The sequence below is a fragment of the Bos indicus x Bos taurus genome, chromosome 20, assembly GCF_003369695.1.
Source record: "Bos indicus x Bos taurus breed Angus x Brahman F1 hybrid chromosome 20, Bos_hybrid_MaternalHap_v2.0, whole genome shotgun sequence".
Lineage (NCBI taxonomy): Eukaryota > Metazoa > Chordata > Mammalia > Artiodactyla > Bovidae > Bos > Bos indicus x Bos taurus.
In genome coordinates this window covers 34528089-34537964 of record NC_040095.1, presented here as the reverse complement: position 1 = coordinate 34537964, position 9876 = coordinate 34528089, and positions in this window count along the sequence as shown.

Genomic DNA, 9876 nt, shown 5'->3' with positions numbered 1-9876 from the left:
CACCCAAGATTTCTTAACTTTTCTCATAGATGTTTCTTCTCCTATCATTTCTTCAACTTTATTTTCCCCCATAATTCTCAATTCTTATGTTAATTCAGTTTAAAAACAAAGAAATAGAAATAAAATAATGAAATTTATAACTCTGAGTAGACAAGAGGCTTTATAAACCTAGAAGTTAAAATGCATCAGGAAGTACAGGTTGGTTTAGACCAGTCATTTCTAGCTCTGGGAAGTTTATAGGTTGTTTCTAAATGTGAATGCCATTCAAATGCTTTGGAAGACTTGTTGATTAATGCAGGAGGAGTAGCGGAGGAAATGTCAAAGTTCCCAGGAAATGAAAATATTTTCTCTAATACAGAATATAATAAATGGGACTAATAATAAAAGTAAATTAAATAAAAGTTTTGGGTATGTTTGATTTTTGAAAGGAGTTGTTCATGATAGGAAGCTAATGATAAATTTCCTTAGTTGGGAAAGAAGTGTCTAATTTGTCCCAGTAAACAGAATATTATGACCTGTAATGTAAAGAAAGAGACTCATTAAAACATTGTCCACATTCTCAGAGTAGAATAGAGAGTTGGAGACAAACAAAATTTACTGAATGTCAAATTATTATAGGCATATGGATGTCATGTATTTTTACCAGCTACTTAATTTTACTGAATCTCAATTGCATACATTTGAAATAATCTGACCTATTCAAACATACCTAGAACTCTTTTATGTATCAGATGAGGTAAAGATGTTCTGAAAATCATAGTTTCAGAGAAACTACAAAAAACATGTCATATAGTAATAGTAATCATCTCCTTGAAATTAAAAGTCCACAATAACACGAAATTTGTTTTATGAAATTATAACTATAAATTTTTAAACATAATTCTTATAAAATACTTCCCAGAAAATAAAAGATAGAAATACTAATAGCTTGTATAAATTGAGCATTTTCTCTGTGGCAGGCAGTATGTTAGTTTTCATGATTATATCATTACGTTCTCACAATACTAGCTATTGTTGTTATTTGTAATGAGGAAACTGAAGCTTAGGGAATTTATGCCAACTTGCCCAGGGTAAAAATAAATGGTGGTAATAAGTGGTGGCTCTTGAATTTAAACTGAAGTTAGTCTGACTCCAGAATACAAGTCCAACTGCTTCGCCAAAGTGCCCAACTGCTTTGCCAACTTGAAATCTGAAACTGGATTAAATTAATTGCATGAAAATAGTGGGATTGGCCACTGATGACAGTTAGGAAAATAATTGTTAATTCAATATAACAAACCTTCAGAACCATTATTGCCTATGACAATCATGCCTCAACTCTGGCCTAGACTTGTCTAAGCCTGGTTCTTCTGGGTGGGGGCAGGCAAGGAGATGAGGTGGGGTCATGGCTTCATGTAAACTGTAGTCAAGGGCCTTGCTTTTGTTTGGGGTGGTAGGTCCACCGGGCTTACTATGTTATTAAAAAATATCAATTCAAAACTTACTAACTAAAAGCAGACCTTGCCTTAAATACAACATGATGATGTTGTCATGAACTGGGATTATGACTAATCCAAAACCCAATCCTCTGTAATTGATATCAGCAAAATAAATGACAATAAAAGGGGAGAGGGAGAATTAAATTTGAATGTTCTCAGTTTGAGAACTTTCCTTTCAACACCATTTTAGAAACATCTGAGGAGACAATATTCTCTTTTCCCAGTGTGTGGCACTCTCCTTCCATCTGATCCCCTGCCCGTCTCTGAAAACCATCGCCTCAGGACTTAAAAGCTTCTGTTCTGCTTCTCAGTCTCACCTGATGACTCATTTTGGCTGGAGTCTAGTTGTTAGAAGTTAAGCAAATTATTTTGTTATAGAGAATGTAGGAAACTGGATATGCAGGGACATTTTGAATAATCAGGTTTTGGAAATGGAAAGAGAATGAAATAAAAAGCTGACCTGCCTGATGTACTTATGGCCATGGATCAACAGTTTTAGAGATAGTTGGACCAAATATCCTACTACGATTGACTGAATGTAGGGCATGGCTGTTCATATATGGTCTTTATTCACCTGGTAATCAGGAAAACAGAAAGTTTGTTTTTTCATCTCTAGCTTCAGGAGTTAAGAAAATAATATCAATAGTTAAATGATTCTTGCTTATATTTTCTTTTATTCAATTTTAGGAGACTTGAGCAGATAATATTTAAGCTTCTCATTACAGAAAGATCTAGATAGATAAGGTACATAGATATAGATCTCTCTCATATAGACCTTGAAGTACCTTGGCACGTTGAATAGTGAAACAAGTTTATATAACAGTATCCTTACTTTGCAAAGTATTTGTTGCATACTGAATACTTTGAAGAAGTATGAGTGAATGTCATAAGAAGATTAAGTTTATGCTTTGGTAGTTTATGCTGCAAAAGTCTTCTCTAAGTAAACCTGCTGCATACATGAAATGACTGCATGTTCACAAATGGCTTTTATTCAACTTGGGTTCCCTAGGCTCTCTGCTATGACTCGTCCCCTTTCTTTCTGTGTGTGTTCTACACTCTTACCTCCTCTGGAGTCAATATTTATCCCTCCTTTGTTGTTGTTGTTTTGTTGTTAAGTCATGTCCGACTCCATGGGCTGGAGTCCACCAAGGTCCCCTGTCCATGGGATTTCTCAGGCAAGAGTACTGGAGTAGATTACCATTTCCTTCTCCAGGGGATCTTCCAGACCCAGGGACCAAACCTGTGTTTCCTGCAAGAATCTCCTGCAGGCAGATTGTTTATCACTGAGCCACCAGTATCCCTCCTTAGAGTATTACAAATGGGACTCCTTGTTTAGTCAGCTTGTTTTACTCTTTATTCTCATTCCCTGTAATTCCTCTGCCCTAGCTTGAGAATGGGAAGGGTGTAATTGGGGGAGGGGTGAGGAATACTTCCATTTAAGCAAAAGAAGTATTTCTGGTTTTAGACTTTGCAGCTGGTTTGGCTTTTGGTAGCCATGCATTGGAGAAGGAAATGGCAACCCACTCAGTGTTCTTGCCTGGAGAATCCCAGGGATGGAGGAGCCTGGTGGGCTGCTATCTCTGGGGTCGCACAGAGTTGGACATGACTGAAGCAACTTAGCAGCAGCAGCAGCAGCAGCAGCCATAGGTTAGGGGGAAATACATGTCTATAAATTCAAATGAAGAAGATAATTTACAATCAGTGTTTAATATGCATTACTTCTTGTTTTCACAGTAACTCTGCAAGATATGATTAGTACAATCTTTATTTTACAAATGAGAAAACCAAGGCTTTCTGAGTTAAATAAATTGTCTATGGTGATGATGTTAGTGAGTGCTAAACTACAGTTGTGGCCAGGTTCCCTGACTGCAGAGTGTAGCACCCGCCAGGTACAGGGTGTTTGATAAATAAATTCAAGAGAGCAGAGACTATTGGGTGCCCTCTTGAATTTATTCACTGGACACTCTGTACATTAGATCAGTGATAAAAAAGAGAAGATATCTAATTACTGTTTTCTGTGGAACTTTAACTTCCTGACCATCACATCAAAGAATTTAAGAAAGAAAATTTAATTTGATTGTTGATTTATAAGAAAATAATGATTTGTATTACTTATTTGACTAATATTGTAGTTTGACTTTGCTACACAGTTGATGATATTGTTTCCTGAAGCATCTGAATTGAATTCAGCAGTATGACTTTTCACATCTCACTAATATTAATATGGGAGTAAATCACTATAACCATGACAAATTCTGAAGCTAAAGGACACACTAAGACGATTAAATTCAACCCTGGCTTGGCCTCTTCATACTTTTGAACTTCAGTGACAATATATGCATGAATAAGAACACATGCTTCTTACTTATTTCATGCAATAAAGAATAAAATTAATGAAGTTAATAAAACAACAAAAGAATGTTCTGGAAACTTTGAATACAGATCCAAGACAATTTCTTTAATTTAATTTTGTCCCTACTTATCAGCTATTCATTGTTTTTAACTTTCTTTTCTGGTTTGTATTCTTTTATCAATTTTAAATTTTTTAAAAAAAATTTTGTGACTGTTCTGGGTCTTTGTAGCTTTGCATGGGCTTTCTCTAGTCGAGGTGAACAGGGGCCACACTTTGTTGCAGTTCACAGGCTTCTCATAGCAGTGACTTCTCTTGTGGTGGAGCACAGGTTCTTGGGGGATGGGCTTCGGTAGTTGCAACACTCTGGCACAGTAGCTGAGGCACATGGGCTTAGTGGCTCCATGGCATGTGGGATCTTCCTGGACCAGGGATCAAACCTTTGCCTCCTGCAGTGGCAGGTGGATTCTTATCTACTGTGCCACCAGGGAAGTCTTTTATTTTGAAGTCTCAAAATAAAAGAGACTTTTATTTCTCAAGGGATGAACTTAGACATACATCATCAGTGTTCATGTATATTTGTATCAGTTCACTGAGCAACAGTTCTAACACAAATTAGGGGGCACATGACAGTGGCAGGAAGATGCAGATTGTTTTTACTGGTGCTTATATTGTCTCGGTATCTGTACCTAATAATCGAATGGGTTTTACATTCAACCTCTCAAGTTTCCTCATATGATCTAATTTTTAAGATTTAGTTCATGTTTTACTCATCTAACTTTGCCGTTACTTGAAAAATAAGGACTTAATAAATCAAATCTGCCCCTGGAACCATTACAAAATGGCCAGTTCTAGAAGTGTTGCTGCTGTAGCAACTTACAAGCTAAGCTACCACTTATGCTAATTGTAAATAGATTAACTAGATCAAGTTCATAGTATCTTTGGAATATAAACAGAGTTTTAACATGTGTTGTGTAGTTGAAACTCCTGTGTGAAACTGAAGTTTGTTAGGGCATGCAGTGGACTTTCTTAGGAATCTCTGCTAGTCACGAAGGGAAATTGCTAGGAAGATCTAAAACTGTGGCCTTAATCTAATAAAAATGCTGTTTCTTTACTCTTGTCCCTTCTCTGTAGTTTCTGTTGACCCAAATAGAGTTGATAATGTGAGACTGACTTGAAATAGATCAATGGACTTAGATGAGAAGCTGTAGATCCTATGATCTCTTTGATTTAACAGGTGAGAAAAACTAAAGCTCAGAATCCAATTAGGCAGACTTCCGATTCCCAGTCTCTTGTTCTTTCTTCTATTCTCCTCTACTTCTGTTTAGCATCTTCAAACTACACTAGGTCTACACTTATTTGATGTATTAAGTCACTAAGTATCTTCCCTCTACTCCACCTAGATGAGATTCCTTACAGACATGTAAAAGAGTTGCACATCTCTTGTTTCTACCTACAATGATAAATTCCCCTAAAGTAAATCATCCCTTACTCAAAAGCACTGTGAGTCAGAAATACATGTTTCTTGTTATGCAGTAGCAGTTTTTGAGAAAAGAAAATAAACGTTTTAGGCAGCTTCGAAAACCACTCCACTCTGTTAGGACGGATTTTTCCTAGCTTACACATGTTCATCTCCTTAGACATGTAGATTTTAAGTTTTAACAGTGTTTGACTTCTATGATAGAGTCATGATAGTTAATGTTAAGACTCTCATGCCATTTCACATTTGAAAAATCTATACAATGCATTTTGTACTTCATAGACTCTTGGATTTAGAAAGATATTGTGGTGTAAATAATAAAATATGAAACAAATCCACTTAAGGCACCCTTCTCTGTTGGATGACACAGCTACTGGCAAATCACTTTTAAGAAACCTAAGTACTCTTTAATGACATGTGACTAAGAGAGCCCATTTAAAAATGCCATTTGATTTATGCTTAGTACCAAATCAAAATCAAGTGATTCCAGTGACAAGGATGTTCCATTTTCATATTATATTATGTACAAAATTGATATTTGAAAGGGTACAGTTTGGTTTTTTAAAAGAATGCTACATTTACTTTGAATTCTTAGTACTTTATAAAAACAGATAAGAGTACCAAAGTACAGTACTTTCCAGCTAAATGCACTACATGCTAATTTTTGAGAAGCAATTACTTTTAAAACTGTTTTTTTAAATATAATTTTTAGTACACAAAGTAATGGTTCTGGGTAGCATTAGGGAAAAATCAGATGTGCAAAAATATGGTTCCCTGCATGATGGAATATACATTAATAGAAAGAGACAGAGGAAAAGCAAAGGGGCACTTTTTTGTCCTGAGGGTCACTACTCTCTCTATTTGATGCCTCTCATTTAGGTCAAATGAAGCCCAGCCATCACAGGTTCTGAGCAATAGAATCCCTGGGAGCATCCTGGCCAGGACAGCCGGCCACCAGCTCCCAGTCAGAATGCCTTTCATCTCTCCTTCCTTTCTTCTCCTGTGCTCGTATGTTGCTCTTCCTTATGGCCCTTCTCTTGGCTAATTTCTGAAATAGGTTTTCCTGGTTGGACTCTTTCATAAGTTTCTTTCATAAGAAACTATTTGAGACCGAAAACAATGTCCTTCGTTTTTACATTGCATTTGATCAGATGATGTCTTGTAGATAGCATGTCTTAACAGTGGCATTTTAAGCATTCTGTGGAGGATGTAGAAGGGACATTTAAAAACACAAGCTTTCCTGATTCCTCTACTTAAATGATATGGGCAGCCACCATATCAAGATAATCAATTCCAATAATGTGAATCTCTCAGGCAGTTCGTATTTTCATTCCTTCATTCAATAACTATTTACTGAATGCTGACAAAGGCCCAGGCACTGACTGAAGTGTTGGGCTAATAGAAATGAACATCACAGGCAAAATATTGACCTTCATGGCATTTAAAATTTAACAGGTATGACAAAATGTGAAGGATGGGTTGTTATAGAAACACAGGACAGAGAGAACTAATATATTTGAAGAGGCCTAGAAAAACCCTGGGATGGAGTAATAAGCCAAAAACAAGGGCTGGCCAGTAAGTTAACCACCCAACAGTGCCCCAAACGCCTGCTACATCGTTAGCCAGAGACATTTCTCTGCTTTCTGTCAGGCTGTTCTTGTCATTCCCAGCCAAATGATGGTTGGCATAGAAATGAGAGAAAACACACCCTCTGCTGCTCTGCTGAGGACTGACATTTATTTTGCACTTTTTATTCTCTATTTGTGCTTTATCTCTCTAGAATAGAAATACAGAATGTTATTTTTAAGTGTGGTGTGTTTTCTGATCAGTTTTCATTAGCTTGATATGAAACTGGAAGTTTAGGAAAGAAATACTTAGAATTATAAAAGGTTAATGCACCAGGGGCTGAGCCAAAAAGGATGCTTAGAAATAAGGTGGAGTCAGAATATTTACTCAAAATATGACTAAACAGTTCATCAATCAAATTAGAAGAGATTTTAAGAGACCTGGTAAAAATTATAATTCACTTTTCATTGGACACTCCACACTAAAACATACACACACACACAACTCTAAATGACTGTTTTTCTTAAGGTTAGAATGGTGCTTCAGTAATAGGAATATTTTAAACAAAGTCCAGTTAGAAATTTTTGTTTGAAAACGAAGTCAATATCCTTTAAACAAATACTTTCCGGGCAGCTGCGGGCGGCACTTTGCCACACTGGAAATGAGGAAGGGCACAGGACAGAAACAGTCTTGCTTCTGAACTGCTTGAAATATATTTTTATCATTTTACTCAAACTCGGTGTTTTCACTGCTCAAAAAGCTTTCATATATGTGTTTTTATTGGAAAATTACTTTCAAACATTATTCTAAAATAATAGCATATAACATTTTGTCATCTGCTTCATATTAAGTGTACCATAAAATACTTTCAAGTTCAGCTGAGTGTGTTTTTCATTTGACCAGTCTGTTCAACAAGCATTGGATTGCTGAGGATTTTTACACAGTATCTACTTTTCATCTCTCAATTCCTGACACAGTCTATTACATTATTTCTTATATGACCGCACCTTTAATAGGTTTAGGGGAACTTATTTTCTTTAATGCATCCGTTGTTTCTGCAGTACCTCTTTAAAAATTGTTCACTCTTGTTAGGTAGCAGTGGCAAGTCGGGCCCTCTCCTATGTCTGGGGCTTTTGCTTCTGTATGTGCCATTTTCTTCTACATCTGAACTCTAAGAAAAAAAAGCATCATCATCTTTTATTCCACTCAGCACAATGTTTTGTAGGTGAAAGCAAGATATTCTGGGCAGAAAGCTAATTAAAGTAAGGTTAAGTATAGTGAGGAAGAAGTTATAGACCTTTTAGAAAATGTTTGATCAGTAAAAGTATATAGAGGAGTGTGCTAAGTCACTTCAGGCATCTCCAGCTCTTTGTGACGTTATGGACTATAGCCCTCCAGGCTCCTCTGTCCATAGGATTCTCCAGGCAAGAATACTTTAGTGGCTTGCCATTTCCTCCTCCAGGGTATCTTCCCAACCCAGGGATCAAACCCACGTCTCTTACACCTTCTGCATTGGCAGGCAGGTTCTTTACCTCTAGGAAGCCCATGTATAGGAGACATTAGTTAAAATACAAAGGAGTTAGTTTTGGAATAGTCAGGTAGGTGCTAATTTTAACAGGGGAATAAAATAACCTGTGAAACTCATTAATTTTAATGCTCGGTATTGACTGCCAGTAATCTTTCCATCAAACTCTGGCAAACTCTACCTTGCAGGACACATCTGGCCCATCGTCCTTCTTTGCAAAGAGAGTTATAGTGGGACAGAGCCTTACCCATTCTTTCATGTTTTGCCTATGACTGCTTTTACACTATGTCAGAGTTGAGTAGGTTGCAGCAAAGACTATCATCCACAAAGCTGAAAATATTTACTATCTGACGCTTTATAGGAAAAGGCCTACTCTAACAATTTTGCTTTGTTTCTGCTTTTTTGACTAACAGTGCATTAACTTCTAATATTCAAAGACAGTTACCCAACAGAAGCCTTCAATGTTATATGAAATTGAGCAAAAGAATCAGATTTATAAATTGATTATTATGTTGCTTTTTACTACAGACAGTGAGTTATATGATATATGAACTCAACTGATTACTGCAAAATTCTCTAGAACTCCTGCAGGGAGGCAAAATTTTGTAAAAGTACAAAATTCAGAGAAACATTATGTCTCATTACAAAGCTAAACAATTCACTAACTTTCTTCACTAACACAACTAGATATAATGATTACACCCTCTGACAGTAATCTGTTTCAAAAAGAACTGGCTATGAGAATGAGTGGTCTTCCCAGTGGTAAAGAATCTGCCTGCCAATGCAGGAGACACAGGAGACACATATTTGATCCCTGAGTTGGGAAGATTCCCCTGGAGGAGCACATGGCAGCCCACTCCAGTATTCTTGTTTGGAGTTATCCCAGGGACAGAAGAGCCTGTTGGGCTACAGTCCATAGGGTTGTAGAGAGCTGGACATGACTGAAGTGACTTAGCACAGTACACAGCATGGCACTGGAGGATCATCTCTGTGACAGCTGGAGAAAATGAATCCTGAGCTTTCAAAAATACTTCCAGCAAGACCGTGGCAAAACCGGTCCAAAGGTGATGATAAGCAGGACTGCTGCTTTCATTAGAGCTCATACTCTTAAATCAGGCTGTTTAATGCATGAAATCGTTACAGCTTTCTGACAAAGCGAACTTTACCTGAACCTACTTCAAAGGAAACATACATAGGGCTGACATGGATGCATACAATTTTGATAATTTGAACATTAAGAAGAGCCAGATTTCCTTCTTTAAATATGAGTATATTAAAGGAGGTAAGGGAGAGAATATTCAAAACAGCAGCAATAACACAGTGTAATTATTGTTGGAACATTTTTAGTTCTTGGATATGATTACAGATGTGTCTTTGATCTTGGAAATTGAAATTATTTATACAAAATTGTTAAATACATATGCCTCAGAAAAAGCAAGGTGTGTTATAGTTAATGATATGTACTTTTTGGTAGAGA